Here is a 10,517-nt window from a genome sequence, read left to right on the forward strand (position 1 = left end):
CTACTTTGGACTGTCACTTTACAGGGATCTTATCTGGCCTGACAGATCTAGGAGGAAGCTGGGCTGTTTGCTTTCAATGAACCTCTACACCCATCGCTGCTCTGGAATTCACCTTCTGTGTGAGCACAGAGGAGTAGAGGACCTGTTTGCCATCTTAAATCAACAGAAGTGAAACACTGGGCTCTCTGCAACACATTTGTTATGTGTTGGTCATTGTTTTTTGTTTTAAATTGTTTCATTAAGTTGTATAAATTGCATTGTTTACCAATATTGGTAGAAAGGATGAGTATAAATATTTTAAATAGATGATGATGATTGATGATTTATTTACTATTAATTTTATTTATTAGTGGCTGGCATGATGTACAGCCCTCCATTACTGCTTCTTGCACAGCTAAGTGTCAGGGGGACGGGGAGTGATGTTCACATCTCTCCCCTCCCTCAAAAGAACTTCAGTAGAAGTCTGTTCTTGAGAACTGCATGACTCTCAGGAACATATTTAAGAAAATGGAAAGGGCTTTCAGAGGGAGGGGAGAGACACAGAAACCGTTCCCCACTTCCGTGCCATGTCTACTGTGCAAAGCAGCCTTCAGCACAGGGATGCTGAAGGCTTATTGGGTACCAGCAGCCCTCCTCCTGGCAATAGAGGGCTATACCTCGTGCCATTATTATTGTTTGTTTGTTTTGTTTTTATTATCACCCTAATATAAATGCTGAAAAATCAGTTGAACTGGGATACATAACATGACACGTGGGCTTTCTTGATTGCCCCCTTCACTCAACTAAGCTGCAAAGCTGAGGCTAATCCAATGGTCTCTGAAGCAAGGTCAGAATAGTCTTCTAGACATGTGTAGCAAGGAGCTTTTTCTTTAACCAACTACAAGGCAAATATGTTTCAGGAAAATAGAGAGGGACGTGACTCACAGCCTCGAGTGGGTTGCAGCACACACAAGTCAGGCAACAAGGCCCTGCTGCATCTGTTCCTTCTTTCTCTTAGGAAAGTATGCTCTGCTTACAAACTGCATTCTCCAGAAAGCCTTCTAGGGGTGGCGTTGCTCTTGTTTCTAGGCACTGATGCGCTTCCTTGCTCAAACCGCCACTTGGTATTGGTTTAGGACTGTGTGTTCTGCACCACCGTGACCTCTTGTCTTGCTCATCTGTCAGCAAATCACAATTTTGGTTTCTCCAGCCATAATGTTAATAGAACAAGGACCTCTTTTTTAAAAAGAGGATTGTAGTGTGTTTGTATACTTAACCCTGAGCAAAGAGAGTGAGAGGGAAGCCAGTGATTGAGAGAGCCCGCGGCTTTCTTATATAGAGCAACTAGGCTGGGCGGCATCTCCCGTCCAGCTCCCATGTCCTGACATTCTCGTGAGAGAAAGCAGTCCGTGGGAGAAGGGGGATTGTTGTCACACATTATTAGTGATTCTGCTTGACAATGCTATCCCCACAGATAGTTTTTCTCATGAGTTGTTAAGGGGTATCCCCATGGCCTGACACTCTCATGACTGAGCGGTTTCCTCGGGATCAGCATCCATCATCATCACATATGACGAAGCACCCCTTTCACAGGGGCAATGCTGATCCTGCTTCCTGGCCAGGGAAGTAGCGATAATAGAGCAAGAGAGGACAATTGTTCCCAGGCCCGTTGGGTCTGGGGGGCCCCTAAGGCCTCTGCAGTCTGCCCTGTTCTCTTTCCCAGTTCCACCCACTCCTAGTCCAGTCCCAGCACAGCCAAGAGCCAACCTCTTTGTGCAGTGCAGGTTTGCCTTGGAAGGAAAGGCTCCCTCCAGGCAAGCTGCTATAGCTCCTTCGCTCTCCGCCTCTCAGCTGTTCGGTGGGTGGGCAGGGCTTCCAGAAAGGCCTCTAGTGTCGACTGGCTGCCTGCTGCAGGCAGCAAGGAAGGAAGGAAGGAAGGAAGGAGGAAGAGTGGCCGGTGCTGGCTGCCCTTGCCCACCACAGCTCTGTGTAGACCCTCTGCTCTACTCAGCCCAGCCTTTGCTGGATTAGTAATGGAGGTATAATCTGATTTCCATTTTGTAGTCCCCCCACGGATATTTAGAGATTAGCTTGCCATGGGGCTTTGATATAGAGGGGGAAAGGTATGGCAGATTGAGAAGACTCTGAATATTTAATTTGAAACCAATTGGGGCATTTGTTGGTTTTTAATATATATATTTTAAAAATTAAAAGTTAAAACCATTCAATTTAACCAAAAGTTAAATTAAAATTAAAACTATATTTTTTTAAAGTCCTATAAGTGGCTTGTTTTATGGCAGAAAATTACAAAAACATCTGGAACTGAATCTCCCCCCTCCTTAGACCATCATTCCACTCCCATATGGAAGAATCTGCCCTTCATAAAAAAAGGGTAAAACACCCCCCTTTCTGCCCCAGCCTTTAGATCATCTGGAAGGACTTGGCATAGGGCTTTGGTATTGAGCAGAGATGTAGGGCAGGGTTGGAGGAATATGTATATTTAAAATGAAGTGGATTGGATAAATTGTTGGTTTGTAATTTTTTTTTAATTAAAAAAAAAACACATCAAAAAGTCCTATAAGTGGCTTGTTTCATGGCAGTAAATTGCAAAGACTTCTGGAATAAACAATATATAATATATATGCTTATAAATGCACTATGCTCAAATTGGTTTGCAACCCAGAAGGTCTGAGTGAAAACTGTGAAGCATGTGTTGTGCTTTTTATTTTATTTTTCCTTAGAAATGCTCTATATGTCTAAGCTGGTTGGACAAGTCCAAAAACCTCACTCACACTATTTACACTGTATGTCATCAATCGGTATGATTCTGTAATGAAATGAAATGTTAAGGAGGCCCTGCACATGCTGATTGGCCCCCAGCCCCGGACCCCGCTAGGGACAGCCCTGCGCAAAGCAGAGAACAAGGAGGAGGGAATGTGCCAGGTGGCCAAGTGTGGTAAGACCTGTGGTGGGGTTCTGCCAGCTTGCCTGATCTCTATTCCACACGAGGGCAGTGGTCAGTCGGGCCATTGCAACCTGCATTCCTGTCTACGCAGCAAGGGGCCCATTTTAAAATCTCATCCCCAGGCCCACTCCACTCTTGCTGTGTCCCTATTCCTAGCCCTTCTCATGAGTAGGGACTGCACAGGTACCCTCAAGGGAAGCAAAGGACAAAGTGGGAAGAGGGAATGCCCCTGTGTGACTTTGCCATTCTACAGGATGCCAAGCTTGGGCTGTGACGTGGCAGCGTCCTTGTTGCCAGGCAACTGCTTTGTTGGATTGGGGATAGGGGGCAGAGCAAGTGCTCAGAAAGGTGGCCAGTGAGAATTGCCACAGGCATGGAGCAGGCTCAATAACAGGCGGGTCTGTGCCGCCATCTCTATTATCGCAACTCCAGAAAGCAAATGAAACTGCAGTTATGGCGCCATCCACATTTGGATGTAACAATGCTGCTGCCAGCACCAAACCTCAGGTTGGGGTGGTGAAACTTGCTAAAAACCAAAGGTTCAAATTGGAGTTTGCCAAGGGAAACTGCAGGTCGCTTTTGCCATGAAACTGCAGTTGCATCCATTTGGACATAACAAAGTTCTAACCTCCACCTCATTTAACTGCAGTTTTGCGTTATGTACAAATGCTGCCAGCAGGACTTGCGTTACATGACATTATGAGTAAACATTATAAGAGTGCACTGTAAATTGTTGGTTATCTGTGAGTGATTAAAAAAAATCTCAAGTTTTTATAACATGCACATATATTTTGATTTAATTGATTAGCTGGATAAAAAGCTGAAAATTCTGTATTAAACCAATATTCTGTATTAAATTGATAGCTCTGGTTTGTATAAATGTTGGAATTATTTTAAGATCCTTTCTTGAAAATTGTTTGCCACCCAAGATGCAAAGTAATTTTTTTAAAAAATGCAGGTCCTGAGTAGCCTTTGCATTTTATTCACTTCCATATATTCTAATTTTGGAGAGGGGAAGGAGATATGATCTGCTCTTTTAGACCCCAGTTGTAACCTAGTCTAGCCTTGTTTACACTGTAACACTGAATCCTGGCCATGAGACCAGATTTTCCAGCAAGGCAATTTCTCTGAAATATAAGTAAGCAGGGAACAAAAAGTGCTGAGACTTGCACAGTGAAATGTGGTTATCTTGGCTAGTAAGAGGAAATAATAACAATGGGGGTCATCTGAACCTGTAATAATAGTAATTGGAGTAGGACTGAAGGACCTTTTGTGTTTTATGGTTCCTGTTTTTATCAGCTTGAACTCTGAAATGCTGCTTCCCCCCCCCCTCTTCTGAAAGTGGCATTGTCTCTTTGGTTTTGAAAGATGACTCATTAATCAGCCATTTCTTTCCCCACCCCTCTCTTTCTCACAGAAAGAGAGGAATCCTGTTCAGGTGTTACGGCAATCATGGATGCTGGACTCGGATATGGTGTCCACAAGAGTGTGCCTGTAGGTCCCACCCCTGTGGGATGGGACTTCTGAAACTCCACCTCCTGCTTACCGCAAGGATAATGACTGACATGATGTGTGGGGTCATAACACTGACTGCACTCAGGGCTGCTACAGACTTCTAATGTTCTTTCTGGACTTTTCACCTGAGGGTTTCACGGACAGTTTTGGAGTACCTATGGAATTTCTTAAGCAAAAAGTCACCTCATATCCCAATTCATTCCCACTTTCCATCTTTCAGGCCCCCTGTAATGCTGGTCTCGCCTCAGGCCAGTGCATGACTCATAAAATTTCTTGGTCACAGTTTCCATTGGCTGCCTACTAGATACCATGGTAACAAGTTTTGCTTTCAGAATCTTTCTTGGACTCTGGCTAATTCTGAAGCCGGAATACCTACAGGACAGCTCATACAATCTCAGAAGTGGAACTACAGTGGAACACACACATATATGCCTCTCTGTGCATACAGCGTAATTGTACATACAACTAATTCCATCCATTCATGCACCTCAAAAACAAAAGTGAGGGAAGCAGGAAGGATAATGAAATCTGGCTTATATGATGCCCATCTCAGAGTCCATACATTTGATAACTGCCACACATTTGATTACATATCCATACCAGATGTGTAGTAAAATCATTCCTACTGCTTGGCAGGGTAATATGGATGGCTAAGCTCCCATAGGTCCTGAGGGCTGATCCCAGAGTCTCACATGGTATGTGACACTCTGGGTTCATGTGGTATGTTGTGCGTGGAAAAGGGCATGCAGCCATTTGTCCCACCATGCATACAATATTTCCACATATGGCTAGTAATTCTGAGATGTTGTGTATTAGCTCTTTTTAAATGCATCCAGTGCTTCACCTGTGTTATCTTGTTGCAGTCCTTACAACTACCCTGGAAGGCAGATGTTCTCGAACTTGGATCCCCACATGTTGTGGGACTATAGCTCCCATGATCCCCAGCCACAGTGAGCTGTAGCTCAGTGGAACAGCATTCGCCTTGCATGCAGGAGGTCTCACGTTCAACCCCTAGCATCTCCAGGCAGAGCTGTTGGAGGGAGACTCCTGCCCAGAGGCGCACCTAGATATTTTTGGTGCCTGGAACCGAAGCTTTGGAGCCCCCCCACCCCCGCTGCTGTGTTGCCCCCCTTTATTTATTTATTTTTAAAAATATGCCGCCGCTGTCCAGCTCCCGTAGTTATTTGCCCTTCGCCGCCACTCACCACTCACCCCCCAGCGGCAGCTGCTGCGGTGGGTGCAGGCAGGCCTCCCTGCCCTGGAGGCGGGGCCTGCTGACCGGCCTCCTCTGTCTGCTTGCATGTGCAGTGGGAGTTATGGAGTGTTGCATCCCATGGGATGTGACACTCCATAACTCCTACTGTGCATGCGCGCAGACAGAGGAGGCCGGTCTGCAGGCCGGGGAGGTTCGCCTGTGCCCACCGCAGCTGCCACTGCTGGGGGTAACTGACAAGCGGCTGCCATTGGGGCTCTGGGGAGGCCCCCCCAGGAGGCAGGAGGCCATGGACTCCCGCCTCGTGGTCTGTGCCTAAATGTGCCACTGCTCCTGCCTGAAACTTTGGACAGCTGCTGTCAGTGAGTCTGACAATACTGAGCTAGATGGACCAATGGTTTGACTAAAGCAGCTGCGTTTCCCTATGTTCCAAAGTAGCCTTTGGCTATTGTGGTTGGGGATGGTAGGAGTGGTAGTTCAACAACATCTGGGAACCCAAGTTTGAGAAGCCCTGCTATAAGCTGAACATTATTATCCCAATGCTGCAGCTGCAGGGCTGAGAAAGAGGAAAGAAAGAGAACTTGCCTAGCAAGTTCATAACAAAAGGGAGCTTCGATCCAAAGAGTTCCTGATCTGTAGTTCACTTTCTTCAAGATTATCTCTACATCAGTTGGATTAGGACAATAATTTTTATTTTTTATTTTCTTTTCTGTCTCCTACTCAATTGAGTCAACACAGCAGGCACTGGTCACATTCAGGTGTAATGAGAACCAGAGTTAAACAGGGCAGAGGTCGGAACTCTGTTACGTTCGAATGTGTGCAACTGTGGTTTCAAGCTGAAATCAACTTGCAGTTTGCCTCCCCAAACTCCAGTCTGAACCTTGGGTTTGTAGTAAGTCTCACCACCCCAAATGGAGGCTTGGCGGTGGTGGCATTATGTCTGAATGTGAACACCACCATAAGTGCAGTTTCATGCTGATTTTGGAACTGTAATAATAGAGCGGGAGGCCTAGACCTGCCCAGGAACACGGTAGCTCTATGCCCGCTGTGGCTCTTGCTAGCCACATCTTGGCTAAAGTGCAACGCCCCCACCATCCTCCTTTCTCTTCCCCATTCTGCCTGGCAACAGTGATGCCATGGCCCTGCATTTGGAGTATTTAAAAAGACACTACCCTTTTGGTTTTTGCCAACTTTCTGCTGCTTTCAAGGGGAACTGGGTGCCTCCCCCCGAAATATGGGAAAGAAAGATGGGGAGGGTAAACAGTGGGTAAACCCCACCTGCCACTGCACATGTCACATTGTTTAACCCATACTGGCCGCTGTCTGTGCAGAAACACTGGTGCATACAACATAGCGCTGCACAGCAGAACTGCACCCCAACAGGGCCCCCTCTTTGGGATTGCCACACACTCCAAGAAGGTATGGGTGTGGGTATGTCCCTAACATAATGATGCCCCTTACTGGGCACCCTGTGCTGCCATCCTGCACATCCCCAACATAGGTGACCTGGCATAGGAAAGGTGGTACCTCCACAAAAGGTGTGCACCAGAAAAAGTTCCCATTGTTGGGGTCCAGGGCAGATGGAATGTGGTGAACATGGGTGCCAATGCACCCACAGCAAGGGCACTCTTCTTCTGATGCCAGACGGAAGACTTTGCTGGGACTCAGCTCAGTTGTAACTGCTGAAGGGGCTGCGCGGCCCCCGCTTGGAAGCTAAACTACCTCCCCCGCGTCTGACGTCAGACGTGGGGAGCGTATTGGGGCCGCTCTCGCAGCTCCTGATTGGTCACCGGCCTGGGTTCTTTGAACCCGTTGGCCCAATGGTGGCTCCGCCCCTGCTTCCCATGGTGTTCTCTAAGTTACAGGAGATATTTCATAGCTGCAGCAAGCATCACTGGAAAACCTGTGACTTTTCTATTAATGAATCAGTTTTGAAATAGACAGGCAAGTTGTTCTTGTAACTTCAGAATGCATTTGTTCTCCACTCTTCTAGCTGGCCTCTGCTTTACCTTATATAGATTTATTTCCTTTTACATGTATAGCCTGTGCTTCCTCCAAGAAACACAGAGTGGTGCACATGGTTAATTTATACCCCCCAAAGCCCTATGACATGTTGGGAATTCTCTCTGGTAAGAGAAACCCTTTTTCATTACAGCAGAGTGCACAGAGGCACAACACAGTGGAAATTTAGTTAGGCATGCGTGTATGCTAAGAGTAAAGTAACTTGGAGCCAGTTCATAGTTTCAAATCAATATATATGGCATTTATTAGAGAACTCCATTCTAGATAGGAAAGTGAGGAGTTAGGATCTCTAATCTATCTAGCTAGCTGGATGCAGATAGATTCTGCATCTCTGCACACATGGTGCAGGGAAGAGGAGCTTGCATGTTGCAAGGTAGAAGGAACAGGAAGAGAAAAAGGGAGAGAGGAAGGAGGAAGTGTCCTTGAGATTAGCAATCTACATTCCAAAGGGATAGTGTCAGAGCAGTAGAGAAGGGATGACCAATGTTTTGACTCTCTAGCCCTCTGACTCACTAGTCTGTCCTCCACTGTCTTTGAGACAAGAGACAGCGCAAAGTCCTTCACTTCCAACATGACAAAGGTTCTGTTGAGAGATAAGTGACTGTCCCAGGGTCACCCAGTGGGTTTCAATGCTGAATGGGGATTTGAACTCAGGTCTCCCCATTCTTAGTCCAACACTCTAACCCCTACATCACACTGGCTCTTGGTTCTACACCACACATGACATCAGTTTTCCAAAAGTGTGATAAGCTGTTGGAAAGAATTCCTTTCAGCATAGCATTTACTTCTTAAATTTACATTTTTATTTAGGGGTGTGACTCTAAGGTCCCTTGGCTGTCTGTCAATGCTGGCCTGGACAGCGGCACAGCCCATCCTAACATCTCGTGTACATGCAGTGCATGGGGAAAGGGGCAGTCTTGTAGCATCAAGGCCTGTCCCTTGGGGGGAGGGGCAACAACTCCTTGAAATGCCTGCACACCTAGGATGGTAATGCCAAAAGATTTTTCCTCAGAGACGTCATAATGCTGTTCTTGCTTTCCATCCCCCTCCCTACAGCATCGCTGGTGAGAGAGGATCCTGGCCAGCCACAACCTGTCCAGGAAGAACCTAAAAGACCTGCCGTGCCTGTGGACCATGTTGGGAATTCTCTCTGGTAAGAGAAACCCTTTTTCATTACAGCAGAGTGCACAGAGGCACAACACAGCGGAATTTAGTTAGGCATGTGTGTATGCTAAGAGTAAAGTAACTTGGAGCCAGTTCATAGTTTCAAATCAATATAAATGGCATTTATTAGAGAACTCCATTCTGGATAGGAAAATGAGGAGTTAGGATCTCTAATCTATCTAGCTAGCTGGATGCAGATGGATTCTGCATCTCTGCATACATAGTGCAGGGGAGAGGAGCTTGCATGTTGCAAGGTAGAAGGAAAGGAAGAGAAGGGAGAGAGGAAGTGACAAGGCAGGCAGGAAGGAAGTGTCCCTGAGAGTAGCAATCTACATTCCAAAGGGATAGTGTCAGAGCAGTAGAGAAGGGATGATCAGTGTCTTGACCCTCTAGCCCTCTGACTCACTAGTCTGTCCTCCACTGTCATTGAGACAAGAGACAGTGCACAGCCCTTCACTTCCAACCAGGCCGATTACCAATGTGGAGCATGTGGCTCAGCTACACAACAGGAGGCATGTGGACTACCTCCAACTTGCCAAAGACTTAATAGCACAGCATGCTGAGAGCTCACAGGCTACCTATGAGTTGCTGCTGCATGAAATGGACTAAAGAGAGGGAGAAAGGCGCACGAAAGACAGGTGCGTGTTGCAAAAGGTCACAGCTCAGATGGTGCAGGCCAAAAAATCGGTGAGGCAAGTTTCACGATCAGTGAGACTCGCCAAGAGCAGGTTAGCAAGGAGAGCGGAAGCTCCAGGATGTTCCTGGATGCCCTGCGCGAGCGCGCTGGGCATCCTGGAGAGACCCCCCGGGCTAGGATCCTTGTTTCAGCCTCCCAGTGGGGGTCTCCTCGTGTGTTGCCGTGGTGTGGAGCTGCGCCGCAGTAATACACGGTCAAATAGACAGGGTTAGCAGAGAAAAAATTGAGACTAACACTGGAAGAGCAAAGAGGGGAGGAGTCCAGCATTTTTATCCATGACCCTAAACACACACACCCAGTGGTCACTATGAGATATTTTATTTATTTATTTATTTGTTTGTTTGTTTGTTTATTTATTTATTTATTTATTTATTTGATTTTTATACTGCCCTTCCGAAAAGGCTCAGGGCGGTTTACATTGCATTTGAGAGCTGATGCTACCGGGGTTCTAACTTCAACAGTAGACTCAACAGGGCAATTCATTATCATCTATACAGGGGTGTTGGGCATAAGCTATGACATGGCCATTTTCTGGACCTCCCCACTCGTCTTGAAGCTGCGCTCTGGAAGGGTGCGCCACACTTTAAATTGGTGATGGTAGCATGGGGTCATTGCCCGCAGCTGCGACATCAGCAGGATCAGAGATTTCAAACACCTGTCCCCACCATGCAAAGGAAAAGGCTGCCAGTATATTGCTGTTCGATAAAGTGAAATAAATCTTAAATAAATCCATGTGTTTCTTTCAAAATGCAAGTGCACAGTTCCCTCCAAAGACCTGGCCAGTGGCAGGGAGGGCGATGAGTGGGTTGAGTGTTTGGATGGAGCAGGGGAGGACATGGGCACCCCACCACAACACTTGCTGTGTACAGAAAGGACAGCGCTCGGGATACATGGTTCATGGAGAGCTTGCTTTGATTTAACCTGGAGGTGTGTCGATCTATGGATCCTTTGGTTCAGAGAGC

Source organism: Hemicordylus capensis, chromosome 6 (genome assembly GCF_027244095.1).
Source record: "Hemicordylus capensis ecotype Gifberg chromosome 6, rHemCap1.1.pri, whole genome shotgun sequence".
NCBI lineage: Eukaryota > Metazoa > Chordata > Lepidosauria > Squamata > Cordylidae > Hemicordylus > Hemicordylus capensis.